Source organism: Pteropus vampyrus, unplaced genomic scaffold, assembly GCF_000151845.1.
Source record: "Pteropus vampyrus isolate Shadow unplaced genomic scaffold, Pvam_2.0 Scaffold2279, whole genome shotgun sequence".
Classification (NCBI taxonomy): domain Eukaryota; kingdom Metazoa; phylum Chordata; class Mammalia; order Chiroptera; family Pteropodidae; genus Pteropus; species Pteropus vampyrus.
The window spans coordinates 7,964-35,488 of record NW_011891060.1 but is presented as its reverse complement, the minus strand read 5'-3'; the positions used below and the strand labels follow the sequence as shown (position 1 = coordinate 35,488).

The following is a 27,525-nucleotide window of genomic DNA, read 5'->3' as shown; positions in this document are numbered from 1 at the left end:
TTCGTAAACTGCTTCATTTTCAATGTTTTAGCTTTGATGCGTTGGCTGTTAAGCAAGTCCCTCTCAACAGTAGCGGCCTAAGTTCCACAAATCTAGAATACTAGGGTACTCGCACTTTCCGTTGATAAGAGGTATCATCACAATGACTCAGCAGTTTTACTACGATACAGAAAAATGGCAGCTGTTGATTCCACTGCTCTAAAGCGGCTTCCTAACAGCAGATCAGCCTCCAATTTTCAACGCAGATAATATGTGACTGCCGCTCCCATTGGCTTCAAGCAGGGTGCCTGACCAAAGACGAAACCTCAGGCCAATTAACGGTGATTGCCTGATAGACTTCACTCCTGTCCTCAAGCATGTTTTCTCATGCAGAGATAAAATTTCGATGGAAGGGCATTAGGTGGTGGTCTTGGCCTCGCTTTGTTACATACAGACTCTCCTTTCTTTAGTGTTTATGTGAATTTTAGCACTGATGTAGAAGTGTAATTCAAAAGTGAAAGCCACACAATCACCCGATGTCACATGATCTGCCTGTGATGCCCTCAAGCCAGTCTCTTGATATTCATGTGATTCTCACAGGGCAGCCACGTGAATGCTGCATGATTCCCTAGTTATTGCTATGAGATTTTCAGGTGACTTCCACCTCTTTGTCTTCTACTGGCCTAAACCAAGGGTTTTCAGAACATGTTTAAGGACCAGACTCACCTTCAATATCTCAGCTTTGTTTCCATGGTCGTTCAGCTATTCCCTCTCAGAATTTGTAGTCTGAGGTTTCCTATACAAGAATTTTGAGACAGCAGCTCTTTCTGCCATTTAGAGGTATCCTCACAATGACTCAGCATTTTTCCTACAATACAGCAAAATGGCGGCTGTTGTGTCCACTGCTATACAGTCGCTTCCTCGCAGCTGACTCAGCCTCCAATTTTCAAAGCAGCCAGCGTGTGATGCCCACCTCTACTGCCTTAAAGCAAGTTTCCTGACAACAGACACGACCTGAGGCCATTTAAGGGTAATTGTCTGGAAGCATATACCACTGACTTCAAGTAAGTTTCCTAATTCGGAAGTTCAGTTAGGAGGCTGTCTCGGCCACCCTCTGTGACAAACAGACTCTCGTTTACCCAGTGTGCATGTGCAGTTTACCAAGTGATAAGGAAATGTAACTGAGAAGTGAGCGCTGTTCAATCACCCAATGTCACATGGTCTTCCTGTGATTCCCATGGGCCAGTCTCTTCATGGTCACACGATTCCCTCAATGCAGTCACGTAAACGTGGTGTGATTCCAACAGCGCCTTTTCATGACCATTACCTGCTTCCCTAGTTACTGCCACGAGATTTGTAGGTGACTTCTACCCCATTCTCTTCCGTGGCCTAAACCAAGTGTTTTCAGAAGACAGTTTAGAAACAGCTTCTATATCAATATTTCAATGCCTGCATTGTCCGTAAAGCAAGTTGGTCTCAATATAGGTAAGCAAAGGTTGGCGATACATGAATACTGTCTCAGCCACTCTTTCCACCATTCAGAGGTATGCTCACATGAACTCAGCATTTTCACTGCAGTATAGGAAATCAGCAGTAGCTATTTCCACTGCAATAAAGTTACTTCCTCACAGCAGACACAGCCACATATATTCAATGCAGCACCTGTGTGACAGCTGCTTCCACAGCCTTGGAGAGATTGTCTGACAGAAGACAAATCTTCAGTTTCATTAATGATAATAGTCTTACCATCTATACTTCTGCCCTCAAGCAGCTTTTCTCATGCAGACACGACCTTCCATAGAAGGGCAGTTAGGAGGCTGTCTCAGCCACCCTCTTTACACAGAAACTCTTGTTTTCTCAGTGTTTATGTGAATTTAACAGACGATATGCACTCATCATTCCAAAGGGGGTACTACAGCATCATCATCTGGGCACGTGATCTCTCCATGTTTCCCACAGGCCAGTGTCTTGATAGGCTCGTGATTCCCGCGGAGACATAATCCCAAGGTCAAGACTGTGTAAATTTTAACAGACTAAGCTAAAGACCTACACACACTATATTGCCAACGTAGTCCCTGTAAACAAAAACTAATGTAGAGTGCGTAGCCAACAGAACAATGCTCTCTATTCTTACCTAAAGGAAAAATGGAGAACTCAGTTCACTGCACCAATATTGTCCTCCCTTAAAATGATGTAGAATGGAGACTCAGACCCACGACATAAAGCCAATCTCTTCCAAACACTGAATACAAGGGAACCCTGGTCTAATGTCACCAAGTCTGTCTTCTTTGAAAATTAGTAGATCAGAGACCTTAAACCACATGGCCAGCCTGTCCTCTGGTAAGAGTATCTTTCTTGGAGACCTAGAACCTTGGTTTAAGGCCTGGACTTTCTTTAGGAATGAGAGTGGTGACCTTGGCTTGCAGTTCCAATTCCTTCCCCTATTTCAGGAGGTAGAGCTAAGACCTTGGCCCATAGCATTTATTCTGTCTTTTCCTAACTGGAATTGAAGTTCCAGGCTGGGCTCACGGTCCTAAGCTTGTCCTCTCTGAACAAATGTAGAGTGGAATCCTAGGCCCACAGCAACAAGCCTGTCTTTTTTGATAAAGGAAACGAGAATGGATTCTTAGGCCCATGGCACCAAATCTGGACCCTCCTCATAGGAACTAGACTGCAGGCCCAGGCTCCCAAGTTCAAGATCATCAAATTTATAACAGACTAGGTGAAAAACTTACTCACACTACATCCAAGGTAGCCCCTGTCTACAGAAACTCATGTGGAGCTCATGGCCCACAAACAAAGCTGTCTTCTCTGAACAAAAGGCAGAATGGAGGCCTGAGTTTGAGCCATCAATACTGTCTTCCCTTGAAATGATATAGAGTAGTCACATGGGCCCATGGCAAAAAGCCTGTATCTTCCCAACAGTAAGTACATTGGAGACCAGATTCCAAGGCCCTAAGCTTGTCCTTATGGAAAATTAGTAAATAGGGGACCTTAAACCACAGAGCCAGCCTCTACTCTGGTAAGAAAAACTTCACTCAAGTCCCAGATCCTTGTCTCGGGCCTGGACTTTTCATCAGGCACTAGAGTGCTAACCCTGGTTTGCAGTTCCAATTCCTTCCCCTATTTCCAGGAAATAGAGCTTAACAATTGGCCCACAGCATTTATTATGTCTTTTTCTAACAGAACCTGAATTGGTGGCATGGGCCCATACTTCTAAGCCTTACCTCTTTGAATGAATGTCGAGTGGAGTCCTAGGGCCACAACGACAAGCTTATCGTTATGGAAGAAAACCAGAATGGAGACTTTAGAACTCGGTACCAAGCTTGGACCACCTAATAGGAACTAGTTGGCAGCCCCAGGCCCACAAGTTCAAGACCATCTAACTTGTAATAAAGAAAAGACTGAAGACCTATACCCACAACATCCAGCCTGGCCTTTGCTACCAGAAACCTTTGTGCAGAGCTTGGCCCACAGAACCAAGCTGTCATCCCCCATCAAGAGGAAGAATGGAGGACTCGGTTCATGGCACCAGGTCTGTCCTCACTTCAAGGCATGGACAATAGAAATTTGGGCCGCTGGCACCAGCCTTGTTTCTTTGTAACTGTTAATTCAGCAAATCTTGGTCCCACGTCACCAAGTTTGTCTCTTTTGCAAATTACTGAAGCTGATCTTAAAATCCAGCACCAAGCCATGACCACAGTAAGAGAATAGAGTGTGGAGACTTAGAACCTTGGCACGAAGCCTGGACATTTCTTTTAGGAACTAGATTGAGGAGCTTGGATGCAGGGCTAAACATATTTTCCTATTTCCATTGAGTGGAGAATTTGGCCCACAGAATGCAGCCAAACTTGTCTTAATGAAACCTTATGTGGATGACTTGGCACATGGTATCAAGACTGTTTTCATTGAAAAGGAAGTATATAGAAGTCCATGGGCCAGGACCGAAGCCTGTGCCTGGATTAGGGGAAATGGAATGGATGTTTGAAATCACAACTCCACGCTGTTCACTTTTGAAAGGTAAATGAGTGGAAAATGTTTCCCATTCTCCCAAGCCTGGTGCATTCTAAGAAGTAGAGTGAACATCTATGCCCACGGCAACAAGGCTAGTCACCTGGTAGACACGCGATTGATGCAAGATCTTCCATGACGCCCATGTGAATCCTGTGAGGAGTTCACGTGACTGCCGTGTGATTCCCTAGTGATGGTTATGTGATTTTCAGGTGACTTCTACCTTATTCCTCTTCCCCTGTCCACAACCAAGTGTTTTCAGAACACATTTCATAAACTGCTTCATTTTTAAGATTTCAGCCTTGATGCGTGGGATGTAAAGCAAGTTCCTCTGAACAGTAGTGGTCTAAGGTCCGCAAATCAAGAAAACTGGGGTAGTCGCACTTTCCACCGATAAGTGGTACCCTCACAATGACTCAGCAGTTTTGCTATAATACAGCAAAATGATAGCTGTTGTTTCCACTGTTCTAAAGTAGTTTCCATACTGCAGACTCAGCCTCCAATATTCAATGCAGTTAACGTATGACAGCCACTCCCATTGCCTTAAAGCAGGGTGCCTGTCCAGAGTCAAACCTCAGGCCAGTTAGTGAAAATTGACTGATAGAGTGCACCGCTGTCCTCAAGGCATTTTTCTCATGCATATGTGACCTTTCCAGTGAAGGTCATTTAGGTGGCTGTCTTGGCCACACTCTATTGCACACAGACTGTCATTTCTCAGTGTTTATGTGATTTACCAAGTGATATGGAACTGTGATTCAAAAGTAGCACCACACAGTCACCCAATGTCACATGATCTTCCTGTATTCCCATAAGCCAGTCTCTTGATGGTCACTTGTTTTCCACAAGGCGGTCACGTGATCATGGTGTGATTTCAGTGTTGCACGGAAACTGAGTAGTGATTTTTGGACAGATGAAACATTTACTGCACACTTCTGTATGAGCTGCAGTTGGGGAATTTGGTCAGGAATAATGTGAAATCATCTTTCAGGGCCCAGTGTTGGGACAATGTACCTGTTGAGATCTAGGGGGTTGAGCCCCTGTAGGTAAGACTGGTCTAGATGGGTTCAAGCCATATCTGCTTATCTGGATCAAAGGTCCCCCATTCTGAAGTCATATCTTCTCCTTTTCTTCTGCTGCTGCCAAAGAAAGATTTTATTGATTTAACAGGAAGGAAACACTGTCAGGTTTTGATAATTTGGCTGCTTTTAGCTGTTTGTCCAGCCACAGCATCAGCTAAATTATTTCCTTTTGCTTCCATGGTGGCAGCTTTAGGTGTCCTGGAAGTTTGATAATTGCCAATTGTTTCGAGTGTTGTGTGGCTCTAATAATTCCACAATCTATTTTCCATCCATTATGGGCTACCCTGAGGAAGTTCAGAAGCCTCGCTGCTTCCACAACATTCCAAAGTCGTGAGCTACACCAAAGGCATAGCGACTCTCAGCATTAATATTGAGTATCAGATCTTTGGCCAAATGACAAGCTCCAGGTAAAGCAATTAGTTCAGCTTGTGGGCAGATTGGATTGAGGTAACTAAGCAGCTTCCTTTACATCCACCACAGAAGTTGCATATCTAGCTCTGTAGTGTCCCTGTTCTTCTTCGGATAAGATCTGTAACCAAACCAGTCAGCGTTATCAATAGGCGTTTCCGGTAAACCATTCTTGGGAGCAAGGAGGTGGTCAGTAGCAACACACGATCGTGGGTGTCTCCATCCTAAAGAGATGGTTGCAAAGGGGTCGGGTTAAGACTATTACATCTAGGATGTAAAGGTGATGTGACTATGACATATGTTGCCCCATTGATCACCAGAGTTGATTCAGCTGACCTGGCTAGCTGGGGGTGGGGGTGTCCCCGTCCTCCCTCACCGCTACTCATTCGTCCCTCCCAAAATAGCTTGCTCAGCCAAAGAGGACAAATTCCTGGAGGGTGGAGAGGAGCACTTTTACACAAAGGATATACAAGTAGTTGTGCTCCCTGGCTGGAACCTCCAAACACACTCTCGGGGTTCATTTGTAGAACATAGGATGGACAGGCTTCCAAGACTCCAGGCACATCCAAATGAGGTGCTACATGTGGCAGACTGCCTTCCTTTCTACAAACAAATAAGCAAACAAAAAATATTTATATCCAGTGAAAGCAATATTAGGTGCAGAAAGCAAGAGTACTGCCAGTCAATTGACAGAGAAGTGTTGAGTGTGATGAGAATTCAGTCAAGATTTAACAGAATGAGGAACATAATAGAGACCCTGTAAGTGTCTCTTCTGTGTGTTTGCATAACATGGCTGTAGCAGAGATGGCTGTCATGTAGGGAGGGCCTTTTGGCTACTGACTATAATTGCTTACTATAATATCCTATAGATCTATGATCATCTCTGTGGTGTTTTAGTTAATACTCCTGAAGGATTCCCTTGATTTCAGTGTTTATAAATGTTTATAACTAAGTTGTCCCAAGGTGGGAGCTTTAGACATTCCTTCCTCTAGAGCTTTTTCAGCTTGTTTCCTTTCGGGACTCCATCAAATGCGCTCAGGTCAAACTGATTTGAATAAGACATAAGGAGGCTGGGCCATTCACGTAAAACTTGGAACCCGATTGTCACTGTATCCAGTCAGACCCAAAAATCTTCCAAGCTGTTTTTGTCATTGTCGTCTGTTTTTAGAAGAGAGAGAGAAAAAAATATGATTCCTCTGAGTTTTTCGGGGTTTATTAGTAGCCCATCTTTAGATATTAGATAACCAAAGTATTTCACTTGTGGGAAAGAGAATAGAGGCTTGCCCTCTGAGGCCCTTTGTCTCTTTGTGGCTAGTATTGTAACAAATAAAGTGAGTCCTCTTGGGAGTCTAATAAGTCCTAGACCATGAGAGTAAATCATTCACATGCTGGATTAGAGTGGAATCTCTGGCAAATTTGGCATCATTCAAATCAGCTTTTTGTGTCTCAGAGCAATAACTAGGGCTCATGTATGTCCCCAGGTCTTTGCTGTTCAATTCAACACCCAGTCGTGCCAGGTGGAAGGCAAAGAGGTGTTTCCTGTCATTTTTACAGGGACGCTAAAAAGGCACTACATAAAGCTATCACTGAAAAATATTGGCAGCCCACAGGAATAGCTGATAAAATAGTATGTGAATTTAGTAACATAGGCTGTCTTTATAGCTGTGAAACTCTGGAAGGATAGGAGAATTATAGGGGATATTACATGGATTTATAAGCACCACCCAGTCTTTAAAATAATGTCATATAATGAGCTAATTCCAACTAATGTATCAGGTCTTAAAAGATATTGGGAAATATTAGATAGAGGTGAAGTATTGCCAATAATTTTTTAATAGCGACAGTCAACTTCAACTTGCCAATATCTGTCCTGAGAATGCCTAATCTTGCATTGGAACGCCCTATAATGACATCCAATAGGCTGCAAGATTAGTGTTCTCTTATGAGGGTTTCTTTAAAATCTTTAAAATTCCTTTACTAACTGGTTCAGTGTGATTCATTTAGTTCTTAATACATTTCAGCCTTCTGGGAAAAAGGATACGTGAGCATCACTGTTTTCAAAAAGTAATTTAAAAAAATCACATGCTATCATGTGAATTGGGCAGATTTGACTATTTAAAATGTAGCCCTATAACATTTTGTAGCTGGAAGAGAACAGGTTCTGAATTAAAAAACAGGCATTGGTGGATCATCTGTCTCCACCATTCGTACAGAAACCTGGTCCATGGAAGGAGAAGCTCAGTCAGGTAGAGTTAAGAACAGGTAAAGTAGCCCCAGTGTCTGCAACGGCCTCAGTAGTTTCCCCTTTTCTGGTCATTGCAATTTCTCTCAAAGTCAATGAGAAGGGGAAAGCCCTCTGGCAGCCCTGGTAGCAGCCTTGCACTTGCTTCCGGGTTTCTTTTTCTAAATCTCGTGTCAGTTATTTACGATCTTTAAACTGACCTGACATTTGACAAAAAAAGCAGACTCCTCTACAGGCTTTCCCTGCAAACTTTATTTAGTGATTCTGAAGCTTTGCTCTCAGAAACCAGTAGGTGTATTCATGGGCAGAAGTCGGAATAGCCAGGATCATATATTCTATCATGTAAACTTCTTTGAGAACTCATCAGGGTCCAGGAGTGGGCATGGGACTCTAATTTAGATGTATTCTTTCTGTTCTAGTCCAGGATCTTATAGGATCGCTGGTTCCTCTCCACCTGAGACGAGATTTTTCTAAAGGAAGATGCCGAATTTCTGATTCTTATATTTCCTAGTCTGCCCTAGTCTGGTTTTCTATTCTGGGTGTCCTGTAGGCCTGTAAGGAGCTGCACTGGAAAGAGTGGTGAGGAATACGGGGGTGGGTGTGAGAGAGCAAGTCTGTACAACACTGTAAAGGCTCCAGTGGGGGCAAGTGGAGAAAGTAAAAGTGGAGATGCAGTTGGCAGCCCAGTTGGGTACTCAGCCAGTTCTTGTCTGAGGAGGAGCCCAGACAGGGTGATGCAGGACATGGCCAATTTCCCCAAGGGGGAGAAGACCATGCCCTGCACTGATAGATAAAGAGAGTCCATTTGCAGAGTGTAGAAAGAATTCAACACATATACTAAAGTTTGAGTCAACAGGAATGTTTAATAGAAAAATGAATAACCACAAACAGAGCATAGTCTCTTCTTAGAGGAAGAGAGTGAGAGGGATCCTGAGTGTTCAGTGAATTCAGTTTATATGTCGTTCTCTAGTTCCCACTTCCTCTGATATGCAAATGAAGTGAAGAAGGAGAAGGGAAAGAGTATGTAGCCTGAAAGGCCCACTGGCAGTTCCCAGCCTTTAAGCCATAGGTTCTCCCTGGCTTTAGCCTTAAGGAATGAACAATTTTACTTGTGTAGGGCGCCACTTAAAGACTCTGTTGTTCCTGCTTCCCCTTTCACAGATGTGGGAAATGGGTCCTTAGCAACCGCAGCAGGAATTTTCCTTCGTTCTGCAGGGGTCCTCCTGGCCTGGCTGCTGGGCTGCTCAGCAGATTGCAGTCTCTGAATGTAGCTTGATTAACGTGTTAACCCTCATGTTTGTTCCTTACATTATCCCCTACTCAGAGATTTTATTCCCTTATACTTAAGGGGATGTTAAGGGATGAAGTTCTGTCTTCTGATACTTCTTCAAAGCTGAGATAGGGCTGTATTCTCTACATGTGACAGCAGCCCTCCAGTTTTAGAGCTGTCACCCCACACACACCTGAGCATCCCAGTGAAGCATGTGCTCCAGTAACCCCTGCAGGCAAGTAGGACAGACAAATCTTGCAAGGCACATGGGCTCATCTGGGTCTGAAAGAGGTAAGAATGAAGAGTTGAGTTGCAATCCAGATCTGTCTCCTCAATGTTGTTGTCCTGGCTGCAGCCAGACATCCTTAGGGAAGAATCCTGGATAGGAGTATGTTGGTGTCATCATGAACAGGCTTTGCATAAAGCAGGGGACTGACAGGCAGCAGCCTAGAATACTATTTGGATAGCTGTTACTCAAGGAAGGAAAGACAAAAGAAAAGCTGTGAACCAATTTCTCAGCTCTACTTCCTGGAAATAGAAGAAGCAATTGGAACTGTAAACCATGGTCAGCACTCTTGTTCCTGATTAGAAATCCTGAAAGGAGACAAGGCCCTAGGTTTACTAGAGGACAGGCTTAGTGACTTGGGTACCAGTCTTTCTTGTAATTTTTGTTAGGAAAAGACAGGCAACGTGCCTTGGGCCCGTGTCACCGCTCCACATCCTCTCAAGGGAAGACAGTGTTGCTGGTATGAACAGCGGCCTCCATTCTTCTTTTGTTCAGAGAAGTCTACTTTGTTTGTGGCCCAGACACTCCACATGATTTTCTATACACAAGGGATACCTTGGGTATAGTGTGAGTACTTGTTTTGTTTAGTGTTTTATAAATTAGACAGTCTTGAAATTGGGAAACTGAGCCTGCACACTAATTCCTGTGAAGAGTTTCCTGGTTTAGTGTCACAGGCCTCAGTCTCCATTCTATTTTTCCTTGCATAAAGGCAGTCTTGTTGCTGTGGGCCTAGGATATCACTCGATATATGTTGAGGGAAGAAAGGCTTAGAACAGTGGGCCCAGGCCACCACTTCAGTCTCTGTTAGGAAAAGACAGAAGAAATGCTGTGGGCTCAGATCTCATCTTAACCTCTTAGAATAGATGAAGGGATTGGAACTGCAAGTCAAAGTCACCATTCTCACTCCTAAGAGGAAATCTAAGTCTGGAGCCAAGGTTCTCGTTCTCCAAGAAAGATATTCTTACCAGAGGAAAGGATGCCCTTGAGGTTTAAGTTCTCCTATCTACTAATTTAAATGAGGAGAGGCTTGGTGGCTTTAGACCAGGGCTTCATTGTATTAGTTTTAGGAAAAATCTGGCTTTGTATCATGGGACTGAGTGTCCAGTCTATGTCTTTTGAAGAGAGGACTGTACTCTCACCATGAACGAAGATCTCCTTTCTTTTTGGTATGAGTAGCCAGCTTTGATCTGTGGGCCATGCAGTGCAAATTAGTTTCTGTCACAAAGTCCAGGATGTTGGTAGTGTGAGTAGTTTCTTAGCCTACTCATTTCAATATTAGACAGTGTTAAACTCGGGAGCATGGCCTCATGCAAGTCATGACAAAATCATGTAACCATCCATGGGACTCATGTTCCCATCAGGAGAATGGCCTGTATGAAACACAGGGAGATCATGTGACAGATGGGGATGATGTAGTGTTCTCTTTGAAATGATGAATGTATATCACTTGAGAAAATTCACATAAACCCTGAGAAAACATTAGTCTGTATGTAATAAAAGGTGGCTGAGATAGCCTGCTAAATGATCTCCAATCGAATGTCATGTCCACATTACAAAATTTACTTGAGGTCAAGGGTATATGTGGACAGCCAATGATCATTAATTTGCATCTGGTTTTGTCTGTTGTCAGAAAACCTGTTTTATGGCTGTGGAGGCGGTTGTGGCACATTGGCCACTTTGAAAATTTGAGGCTGAACAGTCTGTTAGGAAGTGAGTGCATAGTGGTGGAAACAACAACCACCATTTTGCTGTATTGTAGGAAAAATGGTGAGTCATTGTGAGGATACCTCATCATGGCGAAAAGAACAGCTGCCTCAGAATTTCTCTATAGCAAACCTCAGACTACAAATTCTGAGAGGGATTGGTTTAATGACCATAGAAAGAAAGCTGAGGTATTAACATTGAGGCAGTTTCTTCAATGTGTTCTGAAAAACCTTGATTTAAGCCAACAGAAAAAAAGAGAGGAGGAAGTCACCTGGAATCTCATAGCAAGAACTAGAGAATCTCATAGTATTCACATGGTTTTCACGCGGGATTCACGTGACCATCAAGAGACGGGCCTGAGGGCATCACAGGATGTCACATGACATTGGGGTGATGGTATGGCACTCACTTTTGAGTTACCTTCCACATTCTTTGCAAACTTTACATAAACACTGAGAAATAGATAATCTGTGTGTAACAGAGAGTGGCCAAGACAACCGCCTAACTGCCCTTCAATCTAAAGGTCATGACTGCCTGAGATGACTTGATTGAGGACAGTGGCAAAGGCTACCAGACAATTTTTGTTGGTTAGCTGGCCTGAAGATTCGTCTGTAGTCAGGCAAACTGTTTGAAGGCAATGGGAGACAATGTCACACGTTAACAGCTTTGAAATTTGGAGGCTGAATCTGCTTGAGGAAGCTACTTTAGACTGGTGGAAACAGCAGCCACCATTTTGCTATATTGTAGCAAAAATGCTGTCATTGTGAGCATAACTCTTAACGGCTTCAGGCAGGACTCCCGCACTATTCTTGTATGCGGATCTTCAGCTACTACTGTCGAGAGGGAATTGCTTAATGACCAATGCATTAATGCTGAATTATTGAAAAGGAAGAGTTTATGAGACGTCTTTTGAAAATACTTGGTTGGTGACCAGGAATAAGGTGGAGTCACCTGACAATCACATAGGAATCATTGGGGATTCACGGGGCAGTCACGTGAACACCTTGTGGATTCACGTGGGGGTCACAAAAGACCCCATGAAAATCATGTGTCTACCAAGTGACTAGCCTTGTTGCTGTGGGCATAGGTTTTCACTCTGCTTCTTAGAATGAACCAGGCTTGAGAGAGTGGGAAATGTTTTCCACTACAGTTTACCTCGTACATTAGACCAGCATGAAATCTTGTTTGAAAATCTCCACTCTACTGCCCTAGTCTGGGTAGAGGGCTGGAACCGAGGCCACGGAATTCTATCTACTTCTTTTTAATACCAAGAAGATCTTGTTATCGTGTGCCAAGTCCTTCACCTAAGGTTCCGTTAAGTAAGTTAGGATAGATTCTGTGGGACAAGTTCTCCACCCCACTTCCTGGAAATAGGTGCAATGCTTGCCCGTGCTTCCAAACTCCCCAATCAAGTTCCTGAAAGAATTTCGTGCCAGGTTTCTTAGTGCCCACACTACATTCTCTTACCAGGGGAAAGGCTCAGTGCTGTATGTTAGAGTCACCTTTCAATAATTGTCAAAAGAAAAAATTGGTGGTGTGGGACTAGGTTGTGCTGAATGTACTGTTAACATGACACAAAGTTGGTGCCATTGGCCCAAATTTCTATTGTAAATGCTTTAAAGGAAGAATAGTCTTGAAGCCATGAACTGAGTCCTCCATTCTTCCTCCTCCTAGGACATGACAGCTTGGTTTCATAGGCCAAGGTCTCCACAAGAGTTTCTGGTAGCAAGGACAGGGTAGGCTGTTGTGGGCCTAGGTCTTCAATCTGGGCTTTTACCAATTCAATGGTCTTGATGTTGTGGGCCTAGGGCTGCCAACCGATTCCTTTTATGAGGTCCAGGCTTGGTACAGATTTCCATAGTCTCTACCTAGTTTCTCGTCCATAAAGAAGGCTTTTGCTGTGAGCCTAGGACTCCAGGCGACTTTTGTTCACAGAGGACAGTCTTGGAACTGTGGACTTACCCCACCCCTTCTGTCTCTGTTAAAGAAAGACAGAAGAAATGCTGTGAGCCGATTTCTCATCTCTGCTTCCTGATAATAGTGGAAGAAATTGGAACTGAAAACCAAGGTCAGCACACTGGTTCTGATTAGAAATCCAGGCAGGAGACAAGGTCCTTAGTCTCGAGATAAGATTCTCTTACCTGAAGACAGGCTTGCCCTGTGGGTTAAGTTCTCTTGTCTACTAGTTTTAGAAAGGACAGGCTTAGTGCCTTGGATTCCAATCTCCCTTGTACATTTAGTTAGGAAAAGACAGGCATTGTGCCTTGGGTCCATGTCAGAACTCCACATTCTTTCAGAACAATACGGTGTTGCTGGTATTAACAGAAGTCTCCATTCTTCTTTAGTTCTGAGAAGACAGCTTTTTTGTGAGTCATACACTCCACATGAGTTTCTGTTCACAGGGGATACCTTGGGTGTAGTGTGAGTAGTTGTTTCATGTAGACTGTTATGAATTGGATGGTCTTGAATTTGGGAGCCTGGGCCTGCACTCTAGTTCCTTTGAGGAGAGTCCAAGCTTGGTGTCACAGGCCTAAGTCTCCATTCTAGTTTCCCTTGTATAAAGATAGACTTGTTGCTGTGGGCCTAGGACACCACTCGACATTTGTTCACGGAGGACAGGCTTACAATTGGGGCCCCAGCCACCACTTCAGTCTCTGTTAGGAAAAATAGAAGAAATGCTGTGGCCCAAGATCTCAGTTTAACCTCCTGGAATAGGTGAAAATTGGAACTGCAAGCCAGAGTCACCACTCTCACTCCTAATGGAAAGTCCAGGCCTTGAGCCAAGGTTCTTATTCTTCAGGAAAGATATTCTTACCAGAAGAAAGGCTGGCCTTATGATTTAAGGTCTCCAATATACTAATTTTTAATGAGGATAGGCTTTTTGGCTCTATACTAGGGCTTTGTTATATTAGTGTTAGGAAGAAACTGGCTTTGTGTCATGGGTCGGGTCTCCAGTCTACGTCATTTGAAGGGAGTACAGTACTGTTACCAGAACGGAGGTCTCCTTTCTTTTCTGTAAGAGTCGACAGCTTTGATCTGTGGGCCATTCATTACACATTAGTTTATGTCACTGGGTCTAGTATGTTGGGAGTGTGAGTAGGTCCTTAGCCTAGTCTGTTCAAAATTAGACAGTGTTAACCTTGGGAGCATGGCCCTGAGGGGGTCACAACAGGATCACCTGATGCCTGAGGGAATCAGGTGCCTATCAATATTGCAGAAATATTGCCTATCGAGACTGGTGAGAAACCAAGCAGCCCTCAGAGAGTTGGAGAACTCAGATTTATTACGCCGGTGGTCCCAGAAGAGCTGGGCCCCGAGCTCAGGAGTAACCTTAATTTTATAGGGCTTAACATGCAAAGGCAATACATCTCTTCTTAACAAGCAAAGGCAATACATCTGTTATCTAGATAGAACAAGCAAAGGGGAGGGTGAGTCTTCAGTTGATCTCGAGGTCACCCGTCTCTTCACCCTATGCAGCAAGCATGTCTACAGATTACAATGTTAGCCTTTTGAGTTGAAAATTCCTCTTCATTCCCCCGTTTTGATGCCCTTTAAAAACTTAAAGAGCATCAAGCTCCTATCTTCCTGGCCTAGGGGCTGGTATAAGGGCGGTCCGGATGTCACAGCCATCTGTAATTTTATGGATTCTAGGGGTGAGGAGACAGTTCAGGATACAGAAACCAAATAAGAGAGCTATGAAGAGTCTGATGAGAGGACCTGCAAATGGTAGAAGCCAGGATCCCCAACTTTATATTCTGGACCAGGACCCCCATGACTCACTCAATTGTTGGTGGATTTCGGGTGTACTCCTTCTAGGATAGGATGACCTCAGTGTCTCTGCAGCAGACCTGGAAACCCCCTAACTAATTTTCCTGCCTAACTCTTTTCTAAGAGCCACGAACCTCCTTATTATTAGTATGGATGTTGAGGGATGGGAGGTCTCTTCTTCCATATCTGCTTTCTGCTGAGAAGGGTCATAATCCCTGCCTACTGGGGTTTCATGAAGCTCTTTTCCTTTCTGCCTTAATCAGGGTGATCCTGGGTTTCCTGCTGAAGTGCTGCCTCAGTCCTTAGACAAGGAACTTACTTCTCTGTCCTCTCCCAGTAATTGGACACCTAATGACCTCTGGCACCAAAGTAGCCTGTGGGGTTTGGGTCTAGACCCCAACTTTTGGAGCTTCCTTTGAATATTGGGCACAGACCAAGTTTTGAAAAGTATAGCCAGGAGTGTCTGGCCCTCAGACTTTGGGCCAATGCTAGTATATTTTCTAAAAGTCTCAGAAAACTAGTTAAGGCTACATAAAACACAGAAATTATTTTAATTAAGCACGGAATCCTTGTTTTCTACTCAAAAAACTTTTCCATAACATCAGTAGCAGACCAATAGTCTAAGAAACATTAAAACACAATTCTACTTTTGCATTAGCTTAATTTTGGCATTTAAATTTTCAATCTTGTTTAGCTTAATCAAATAAAATTTCCTCTCAGAATTTCTCTTCACAAACCTTCTACCACTTGCCTTATTCCTTCAGTTTGCCTCACTCATTCAGAAATAACCAACTTTAATACAAACACCTTTCCTTCAATTCCCTTCAAATTAAATCTCCATACTTTATATCTTCTGTTACCAAAAACATTTTTCTTTCCATCATAATTAGAATTTTAACTGAACTACCATATTACATATAACACAGACAAATGTAGATCAGTGGTCATGCACATACCCATCATCAGTATTTGTAACTTCCCTGAGAGTGCATAACTAATTTCCTCAGGGAGAGATGAAATAGATGGGGTCCCAAGAGAACTAGTTTCCCTCTCAGAGTCCAAGGGTGAAAGGGGAGAAAATTCCTGATTACCAAGATCTCTGGGAAAGCTCTCCTATCATTGGGCCAGCTAATAAGTCTGGGTCTTAGTGAAGGAGCATAGAAGCTGAACTTTTACTGCTACAGCAGCCCTGGCTTGCCTGGGCTTGCCATTATACTAAGCCACTCAATTAACTTGTTGGTCAGTGTTTGCTGGTATATTAGCTGATTCTTGACACATTAAAAGTCTGGGAGGTCTACACCCGAGTTGTAATATTGCTCCTAAGTTAGTTAAAATATCCCATCCTAACAAGGGAGTGGGGCAGCTTGGATCTATTAAAAACTTCTGCTGAAAGATCTGATCTTCAAATTGACAGGTAGGGGGTGGAGTAAAATGGTTGACCTTGCCTTCCCTTTCTAATCCTATGATAATTATAGTTCATGAGGAGGGTTTTCCTGCAAATGCAGGGAGAACAGAATAGGTTGCCCCTGTATATAAAAGAAATTGAATTTGTTTACCCATTACGTCCAGAGTTACCAAGGGTTCCTTGGTAGTGATGACCACATTCCCGGACAGGGGCAGTGAGGATGGCCCTGGGCCTCCTCAGTCACACAGTTCCCAGAACTGAGCTACTAGGGTATTTGCTGGCCACCCTCCTTTCTGGGAGTGTGGACAGTCAACTCTCAAATGCCAGGGATTAGTATCAGTTTCTTTGCATGTGTGGCAGGGGTCCAGGGGCTTTTCGGTACAGTCCTTTGCCCAACGTCCTACTTTCCTGCATTTGAAGCAAGGACTCAATGTCTACTTATTCCACAGTCTCTTAAGGGATGCTTGTTGGTACCAAGGGCCTGGCCAATTGTGACAGCCTTAATACTGGCTTGTCGTTTTTCTTTATTCTGTTCTCTTTTTTCTCTCTTCAAGATCTCGAGTGTTATAGACCATGAAGGCCATATATAGTAGTCTGCGGCCCCATTGCAGCTTTTGAAGCTTGCATCTGATATCAGGGGCTGACTGGCTAATAAAATGCTGGCCTAACAAAGCTAACCCCGCAGGGGAAGTGGGGTCTACATTAGTATACCTCCTAAAGGATTCTTCCAGCTGGCTATAAAAGCTGGCTGGGTTCTCATATTTTTCTTGAGTAATGGTTCTAAGCTTCTCATGGTTCATAGCTTTTGTATTCCTTTTTTTTCTTTCTTTCCCCCCATGAGGGTCTCTAGAAATTTGGCCCATCTAGCCATTCCCTCTTGGGTATTATATTTCCAATCAGGATCAGCTAACAGTACTACCTCTGTTCCAGGGGCATGGTCCTGGGGGTTCCTAGCAAGGCCTCATCTGCCTCCTGATGGGCCACTGTTAAAATACAGTCCTTTTCAATGTTATACTATGGAGCTGCAGATGAGCCCAATTGGACTCCATAGCCTTTAGGGGACCCTTAAGGGTGCCCAGCCGTGGAGCCACCAATTCGTACTTGACTGAGTCAAGCCAAACTGGCCATCCATTCACTCATTCATTCATACACCAGGTTAAAACATTGCCCCCCCCCTCTTTGGGAGGTCCTAATGTCTTCCCCACCTTGGAAGACCCTGATCTATGTTTTCCTTCCACATTGGAAAGACTCTGATGTCTTCCCCCACTGGTAAGACCTTGACTGTGTCTTCTAACTGAAGACTAGGAGGTGATCAAGCTCCTCTGCCATCCAAAGACAAGACCTGACTAGGGGGCTGAGCCCCGGGGCCTTACCTTATCCTGTGGCCGTTCCTGGCGAGTTGGTCCATCCCTCCTATGAGTTCGGTTGGGGGCTTGGCCGTCCTGGTAGTCAGGGTGCCAGTCCGAAAAAGAACCCAGAATACCATCATGCGGTGCACCTCCTCATTCGTCTCAGAGCTCTTCTGTCCTGGCCTGGCTGAACCACCGGTCCAGCAGCTCAAAGGGCCGGCATAGTTGGAATCTCACTGGGGCTTGCAGAAATGTTGCACAAACAAGACTGGCAAAGAAAACAAGCACCACTCGAAGAGTTGGAGAAGTCAGGTTTATTACACCAGTGGTCCCAGAAGAGCTAGTGCTCTGAAGATCTGAGCCCTGAGCTCAGGGGTAACCTTACTTTTATAGGGCTTAAAAAGCAAAGGCAATATATCTGTTCTTAACAAGCAAAGGCAATACATCTGTTATCTAGAAAGAACAATAAAAAGAGAGGATGAGTCTTTAGTTGATTGCGAGATCTGCCTTTCAGCTTATGCAGCAAGCATGTCTACAGAAGCAGAACAAAGAGCTGATTACAAGGTTAACCATTTGAGTAGAAAATTCCTCTTCAGTAACACTACTGTCTTCTATTCAAATGATGTAGACTGGAGATGGAGGCCCATGACACAAAGCCAATCTCTTCCTAAGACTAATACAACTGAGCCCTGGTCTAAAGCCACCAAGCCTGTCCTCATTGAAAATTAGTAGATTGGAGACCTTAAACCACAAGGCCAGCCTTTCTTCTGTTAAGAATATCTTTCATGGAGAACTAGAACCTTGGCTCCAGGCCTGGACTTTCTGTTAGGAGTGAGACTGGTGACTCTGGCTTGCAGTTTCAATTTTCACCTATTCCGAGAGGTCAAACTGAGACCTCGAGCCACAGCATTTCTTCTGTCTCTTCCTAATAGTGACAAGTGGTGGCCTGGGCCCCACTTCTAAGCCTGTCCTCCGTGAACGAATGTCGAATGGTGTCCTAGGCCCACAGCAACAAGCCTATCTTTATGCAAGGAAAACTAGAATGAAGACTTATGCCTGTGACACCAAGCCTGGACTCTCCTCACAGGAATTAGTGTAAGCCCAGGCTCCAAAGATCAAGACCATCCAATTTATAACAGACTAGATGAAACAACTACCCACACTACACCACGATAGCCTCTGTGAACAAAAACACATGTGGAGTGTATGATCCACCAAAAAAAACCAGCTGTCTTCTCTGAACAAAAGAAGATTAGAGGCCTCCATTCATACAAGCAAAATTGCATTGCCTTGAAAGGATGGAGAGTGGTGACATGTATTAGGCACAATTCCTGTCTTTTCCTAACAAAAAGTACAAGGGAAACTGGGACCCAAGGCACTAAGCCTATCCTGAAAACTAATAGATAGGAGAACTTAACGCACAAGGGAAACCTATCCTCAGGTAAGAGAATCTTGACTCAAGACCTAGGACCTTGACTCCTGCCTGTATTTCTAATCAAGAACCAGAGTGCTGATTAGAAGGTTTATGGTTCCAAACCTTTCTCTCACTTCCAAGAAATAGAACTGAGAAATTGGCCCAGAACATTTTTTCTGTCTTTACCTAACAGAGACTGAAGGGATGGACTGGACCCACGGTTCTAAACCTGTCCTCTGAGAATGAATGTCACCTGGAGACCTAGGCCCACAGCAACAAGCCTTCTTTATGGAAGAGAAACTAAAACAGAGACTGTGGAAATATGGACCAAGCCTGGACATCCTAAAAAGAACTAGTTGAGAGCCCCAGGCCCACAAGATCAAGACCATCCAATTGGTAACAAAGTCCAGACTGAAAACCTAGGCCCACAACACCCAGTCTGGCCCCTGCTACCAGAAACTCTTTAGGAGAACTTGACCCACAGAACCAAGCTGTCATTTCCTAGGAGGCAGAGGAACAAAGGACTTGGTTCACGGCACCAAAACTGTCCTGCCTGTAAAGCATTTACAACAGAAATTTCAGCCAATGGCACCAACCTTGTGTAATGTTAACAGTACATTCAGGCAACATGGTCACACATCACCAATTTTCCCATTTGTCAATTATTGAACTGTGACCATAATTTATAGCACCAAGCCTTTCCACTGATAACAAAAGATAGTGTGGGCAATTAGAAACTTAGTACAAAGCCTGGACTGTTCTTTTAGGAACTCGATTGGGGAGCTTGGAAGCATGGCCAAGCATTGTTCCTATGTCCAGGAAGTAGACTGGAGACCTAGGACCCCAGAATCTAGCCTAATTTTTCTTAACAGAACCTTAGGTAAGAGGACTTGGCATACAGTAACAAGACCTTCTTGGTAGAAAATAAAAAAGTTGATAGATGTCCATGGCCCAGGACCCAGTACCCTGCCCAGATGAGGGGAAGTGGAATGGATGTCGAAAACACGAGACCATGCCATTCTCATTTTCAAGGTAAACTCAAGTGGAAACATTACACACACTCAAGCCTGGTTCATTCTAAAAAGTAGAGTGAAAATCTAAGCCCACAGCAACAAGACCAGTCACCTAATAGAAGCACGATTACTGTGGAATCAACAACAACCCCAACGTGAATCTCGCGAGGTGTTCACATGACTGCCACCTGTTTCCCTAGTAATTGCTATGCGATTTTCAGGTGACTTCCACCTTATTCCTCTTCCCCTATCCTCAACTAAGTGTTTCAAAACATGCCTCAAAAAGTCTCTATTTTCAATATTTCAGCATTGATACCTTGGCTGTTAAACAATTCCCCCTCAACAGTAGGGGCCAAAGTTCTGCATTCAAGAATAGTGCAGGAGTCCTACACTGAAATCATTAAGTATTATGCTCACAATGACTCAGCATTTTTGCTACAATACAGTAAAATGGCAACTGCTGTTTCCACCACTTTAGAGTAACTAATTCAATCAGACTCAGCCTCCAAATTTCAACGCGGTTAATGTATGACAGCCGCTCCCATTGCCTTCAAGCAGATTGACTGACCACAGAGGAAACCTCAGGCCAGTTAACTAATGACAATTGTCTGGTAGCCTACACCGTTATCCTCAAGCAAGTCTTCTCACGCAGACATGACCTTTCAACTGAAGGGCTTTACATGGCTCTGCTACACACGGACTATCCTTTTCTCAGTATTCATGTGAATTTTACCAAGGAATGTAGAAGGGTCACTCAAAAATGAGTGCCATTCCATCACCCCAGTGTGACGTGATCTCCCTGTAATGCCCTCAGGCCAGTTTCTTGATGGTCATGTGAATCCCGCGGGGAAACCACATGAATACCGTGAGATTCCCTAGTTCTTGCTACAAGATTTTCAGGTGACTTCCACCTCATATTTCTAGGCTGAGGTAAACAAGGGTTTTCAGAACACGTTGAAGTAACTGCCACAATGTCAATACATCAGCTTTCTTTCCATTGTCGTTAAGCCAATCCCTCTCAAAATTTGTAGTATGAGGTTTGCTACAGAGAAATTTTAAGGCAGCTCTTCTTGCCCCATGAAGAGTTATCCTTACAATGACTCAGCATTTTTCCTAAAATACAGCAAAATGACGGCTGTAGTTTCTACCGCTATCCAGTCCTTCCATACAGCACATTCAGCCTTCAATTTTCAACACAACTTTGTGCAACCACATTTACACTGCCATAAAGCAGATTTCCTGACAACAGACAAAAACTGAGGTGAATTAACGATCTTTGACTGGCCGTATATACTGCTGACATCAAGTGTTTTGTAATGAGGACACGACATTCAATTGGAGGTCTGTTAGAAGACTGTCTCGGCCACCTTCTGTTACATACAGACTAATATTTTCTCAGTGTTTATGTAAATTTTACCAAGTGATATACACTATCATTCCAAAGGGTGCACTACATCATCTTCATCTGTCACATGATCTCCCTGTGTTTCATTCAGGCCAGTCTCTTAATGGGCACGTGATTCCCATGGTGGTCACGTGATCCTGTCGTGACTCCCACAGGGCCATGCTCTAGAGTTTAACACTGTCTAATTTTGAAAAGACTAGGCTAAAGACCTACTCCCACTACCAACATCCTAGACCCTGTGACAGAAACTAATGTGCAGTGCATGCCCCACATGAAAGCTGTCTACTCTTACAGAAAAGAAAGGAGACTTCCATCATGGTAACAGTACTGTCCTCCTTTGAAATGATATAGACTGGAGGCCGAGCCCATGATACAAAGCCAGTCTTTTCCTAACACTAATAAAATGGAGCCCTGGTCTAAATTCACCAAGCCCGTCCTTGTTGAAAATTACTAAATTGCACACCTGAAACTGCAAGGCCAGCCTTTCCTCTGGTAAGAATACCTTTCCTGGAGAACTAGAACCTTGGCTCAAGACCTGGACTTTCTGTTAGGAGTGAGAGTAGTAACTTTGGCTTGCAGTTCCAATCCCTTCACCTATTCCAGGAAGTCGAGCTGAGACCTCGAGCCACAGAACTTCTTCTGTCTTTTCCTGAAAGAGACTGAATCAGAGGCCTGGGCCCCCACTTCTAAGCCTGTCCTCCCTGAACAAATGTCGAGTGATGTCTTAGGTCCACAGCAACAAGCCTATCTTTATGCAAGGGAATCTAGAATGGAGACTTAGGCCTGTGAAACCAAGCCTGGACTCTCCTCACTGGAACTAGAGTGCAGACCCAGGCTTCTAAGGTCAAGATCACCTAATTATAACAGACTAGATGAAACAACTACTCACACTACACCCAAGGTATCCCCTGTGAACAGAAACATATATGGAGTGTATGGCCCACAAAAAAGCTGTCTTCTCAGAACTAAAGAAGAATGGAGGCTTCTGTTAATACCAGCAAAACTATATTGTTTTTAGAGAATGTGGAGTTCTGACAAGGGCCCAAGGCACAATGCCTGTCTTTTTCTAACAAAAAGTACAAGGACACTGGGACCCAAGGCGCTAAGCCTGTCCTCTCTAAAACTAGTAGATAAAAGAACTTAACCCACAGGGCAAGCTTGTCTTCAGGTAAGAGAATCTTAACTTGAGACCTAGAACATGTCTCTTTCTTGGATTTCTAATTAGGAACAAGAGTGCTGACCTTGGTTTGTAGTTCCAATCCTGTCCCCTATTTCTAGGAAGCAGAGTTGAAAAATTGGCCCACAGTATTTCTGCTGGCTTTGCCTAACAAAGACTGAAGGGGTGAGGTAAGCTCATAGTTCCAAGCCTGTCCTCTGTGAACAAATGTCGCCTGGAGTCCTAGGCTCACAGCAAAACCCTACTTTATGGAAGAAACTAGAACACAGACTGTGGAAATTTGAACCAAGCCTGGACCTCCTAAAAAGAACTAGTTGGCAGCCCCAGGCCCACAAGGTCAAGACCATCCAATTGGTAACAAAGTCCAGACTGAAGACCTAGGCCCACAACACCCAGCCTGGCCCCTGCCACCAGAAACTCTTGGGGAGACCTTGGCCCACAGAACCAAGCTATTATCTCCTAGGAGGAGGAAGAATGGAGGACTCGGTTCACGGCACCAAGACTGTCCTTCCTTTGAAACATTAGCGAAAGAAATTTGGGCAGATGGCACCAATCTTGCATCATGCTAACAGTCCATTCGGCAAACCCTGATCCCACGTCATCAATTTTCCCTTTAGTCAATTATTGAAAGGTGACCGATAATTTACAGCACCAAGCCTTTCCCTTGGCTTAGTGAGCTTGGATGCATGGCCAATCATCGTTCCATTTTCCAGGAAGTAGACTGGAGACCTTGGCCCACAAAATCTAGCCTAACTTTTCTTAACAGAATTTAGGTGGAGGACTTGGCTTACAGTAACAAGATCTTGCTGTTAGAAATAAAAAAGTCGATAGAAGTCCATGGCCCAGTACCCCATCCTCTGCACAAATCAGGGGGAGCAGAGTGGATGTTTGAAAACACAACATCATGCTGGTCTCATTTTCAAGGCAAACTCCAGTGGAAACGTTTCACACACACAACCCTCATTCATTTTAAGAAGTAGAGTGTAAACCTATGCCCATAACAACAAGACTAGACACCTGGTACACAAAAGATTCCAGCGGGGTTTTCCTTGACGCCCACGTGAATCACGCGAGGTGTTCACTTGACCCCCATGTGATTCCCTAGTGATTGCTACATGATTTTCAGGTGACTTTCACTGTATTCCTCTTCTCCTATTCTCAACCAAGTGTTTTCAAATCACATCTCATAAACTCTTTATTTTCAATGTTTCAGCATTGATGCATTGGATGTTAGGGAATTCTCTCTCGACAACAGTGGCCTAAGGTCTGAATACAAGCCTGGACACTCCTCACAAGAAGTAGAGTACAGGCCCAGGCTCCCACCTAATTATAACAGACTAGATGAAACAACTACTCACATTGCACCCAAGGTAGTCCCTGTTATCAGAAACATAGGTGGAGGGTATGGCCCACAAACAAAGCTGTCTTCTCTGAAAAAAGTGAAGAATAGAGGCCTCTGTTTGTACCAGTAACACTGTCTTCCCCGAAAGGGTGTGGGGTGGTGACCCGGGCCAAAGCACGAAATCTGTCTTTTACTAACAATAAGTACAAGGGCGACTGGGACCCATGGCACTAAGCCTGTCCTCTTTGAAAACTAATAGTTAGGAGGCCTTAACCAACAGGACATGCCTGTCCCAGTTCTAAACCCTTCCCCTATTTTCAGGAAGTAGAACTGAGAAATAGGCCCATAGCATTTCTTCTGTCTTTTTTTAACAGAGACTGAAATAGTGGCCTGGGACCAAAGTTCTAATCCTGTCGTCTCTGAATGAATGTTTCCATCAATCCTAAGCCCACAGCATCAAGCCTTCTTTATGTAAGAGAAACTACAATGGAGACTGTGGAAATTGGTACCAAGCCTAGACATCCTACAAAGAACTAGTTGGCAGATACAGGCTCCCAAGGTCAAGACCATCCAATTGGTAACAAAGTCCAGACTGAAGACCTAGGCCCACAACACCCAGCCTGGCTCCTGCTACCAGAAACTCTTGGGGAGAACTTGGAATCAAGCTGTCATCTCCTGAGATGAGGAAGAACAAAGGACTCGGTTCACGACACAAAGACTGTCCTCCCTTTAAAGCATTTTAGATAGAAATTTGGGCCGAAGGTACCAACGTTGTGTAATCATAACATTCCATTCAATACAACCTGGTCCCACATCACCAATTTCCCTTTTGCCGATTGTTGAAAGATGATTATAACTTACAGCACCAAGCGTTTCCCCTTGGTGCTGTAAGTTATATATGGTAAAAGAAGGTAATATGGGCACTTAGAAACTTGGCACAAAGCCTGTACTCTTCTTTCAGGAACTCGATTGGTGAGCTTGGAAGCACAGCCAAGTATTGTTCCTATTTCCAGGAAGTAGAGCAAAGACCTTGGCCCATAGAATCTAGCCTTACTTTTCTTAACAGAACCTAAGGGGGAAGACTTGCCACACAGCAACAAGACTGTTTGGTAGAGAAAAAAAAAAAGGTTGATAGAAGTCCATGGCCCAGGTCTAGTACTCTGCCTGGATCAGAGGAAGTAGACAGAATGTTTGAAAACACGACCCCATGCCAGTCTGATTTTCATGGTAAACTTGAGTGAAAAATGTTCCCCACACACTCAAGCCTGGTTCATTCTAAGTAGAGCAAAAACCTACGCCCACAGCAACAAGACTAGTAGCCTGGTAGACACACAATTCCCGCAGGGTCATCCTTGACTCCCACATGAATCCCACAAAGTGTTCATGTGACAGCCGTGTGATTCCTTGGTGATTGCTATGTGATTTTAGGTGACTTCCACCTTCTTCCCCTTCCCCTATCCTAAACCAAGCATTTATTGCTATGTGATTTTAGGTGACTTCCACCTTCTTCCCCTTTCCCTATCCTAAACCAAGCATTTTAAAAACATGTCTCATAAACTCTTCATTTTCAATATTTCATCTTTGATGTATTGGCTGTTAAACTATTCCCTCTCGACAGTAGTGGCCTAAGGTCTTGATCCAAGAATAGTGCCTGAGTCACACCTGAAGCCGTTAAGAGTTATGCTCACAGTGACTCAGCACTTTTCCTACAATACAGCAAAATGGCGGCTGTTGTTTCAATCGCTATCTACTCGCTTCCTCACAGCACACTCAGCCCAATTTTCAATGCAGCCAATGTGCCACCATCACCTCCACTGCCATAAAGTAGGTTTCCTGTCAATAGACAAAACTTTTTTTGAATTAATGATCATTGTCTGGCTTCATATACCATTGACTTCAAGTAAGTTTTGTAATGTAGACACAACTTTCAATTGGTGGTCAGTTAGGAGGCTGTCCCGGCCACCTTCTGTGACAAACAGACTAATGTTTTCAGTGTTTATGTGAATTTTCTCAAGATTTATGCACTCATCATTCCAAAGGGAGCACTACATCATCCCCATCAGTCACATGATCTCCCTGTATTTCATACAGGCTAGTCTCTTGATGGGCACATAATTTGCACTGGGCTGTCACTTGATTCTGTCATGACTCCTGCGGGGCCATGCTCCCAACATTAACACTGTAGAATTTTGAATAGACTAGGGTAAAACCTACACATGATACAAACAACTTAAACCCTATGACATAAACTAATGTACAGTGCATGGCCCACAGAGCAAAGCTGTATACTCTTACAGAAAAGATGGGAGACCTCCGTTCATGGTAACGGATGACCATCATTTGAAGGTCCCTTCAAATGATGTAGACTGAAACCCGGTCCCATGACACAAAGCCAGTCTCTTCCTAACACTAATACAAAGGAAACCTGGACTAAAACCTCCAAGCCTGTCCTCATTGGAAATTAGTAGATTGGAGACCTTAAACCACAAAGCCAGCCTTTCCTCTGCTAAGAATATCTTTCTTGGAGAACTAGAACCTTGGATCCAGGGCTGGACTTTGTGATAGAAGCGAGAGTAGTGACTTTGGCTTGCATTTCCAATCCCTTCACCTCTTCCAGGAGATAGAGCTAAGACCTTGGCCCACAGCATTTCTTCTGTCTTTTCCAAATGGAGACTGAAGTGGTGATCTGGGCCCCCACTTCTAAGCCTGTCCTCCCTGAACAAATGTCGAGTGATGTCTTAGGTCCACAGCAACAAGCCTATCTTTATGCAAAGGAATCTAGAATGGAGTTTTATGCCTGTGAAACCAAGCCTGAACTCTCCTCACTGGAACTAGAGTGCAGACCCAGGCTCCTAAGGTCAAGACCACCTAATTATAACAGACTAGATGAAACAACTACTCACACTACACACAAGGTATCTCCTGTGAACAGAAACATATATGGAGTGTATGGCCCACAAATGAAGCTGTCTCCTCTAAACAAAAGGAAGAATGGAGGCCTCCATTCGTACTAGCAACACTGTCTTCCCTTGTAAAGGTGTGACATGATGACACTGGCTAAGGCACAAAGCCTGTCTTTTCCTAACAATAAGTACAAGGGAGACTGGGACCCAAAGCACTGAGCCTGTTCTCTCTGAAAACTAGTAGATAGGAGACCTTTACCCACAGGACATGCCTGTCCTCAGGTAAGAGAATCTTAACTCGAGACCTAGGACCTTGTCTCCTGCCTGGATTTCTAATCAGGACCTAGAGTGCTGACCTGGGTTTGCAGTTCTAAACTCTTCCCCTATTTTCAGGAAGTAGAGGTGAGAAATTGGCCAACAGCATTTCTTCTGTCTTTCCTTAACAGAGACTGAATGGATGGCCTGGGCCCACTATTTTAAACATGTCTTCATGACTGAATACTGCCTTTAATTCTAGGCCCACAGCAACAGACCTTTTTTATGGAAGAGAAACTACAACAGAGACTATAGAAATCGGCACCAAGCATGGACATCCTAAAAGGAAATAGTTGGCAGCCTAAGCCCACAAGGTCAAGGCCATCCAATTGGTAACAAAGTCCAGACTGAAGACCTAGGCCCACAACACCCGGCCTGGCTCCTGCTACCAGAAACTCTTGGGGAGAACTTGGCTCAGAACCAGTTGTCATTTCCTGAGACAAGGAAGAACAAAG

At 44.0% G+C, this 27,525-nt stretch overlaps 1 long non-coding RNA gene across 1 annotated transcript; it reads left to right on the top strand.

Annotated features, from left to right (window-relative positions):
• Positions 1-1,029: 1,029 nt before the first annotated feature.
• Positions 1,030-18,614, top strand: LOC111734599. Its single transcript, XR_002778507.1, has 3 exons — positions 1,030-1,043; positions 16,577-16,584; positions 18,441-18,614. It is a non-coding gene; the product is annotated as an uncharacterized LOC111734599 (long non-coding RNA).
• The last annotated feature ends 8,911 nt before the right edge of the window (positions 18,615-27,525 follow it).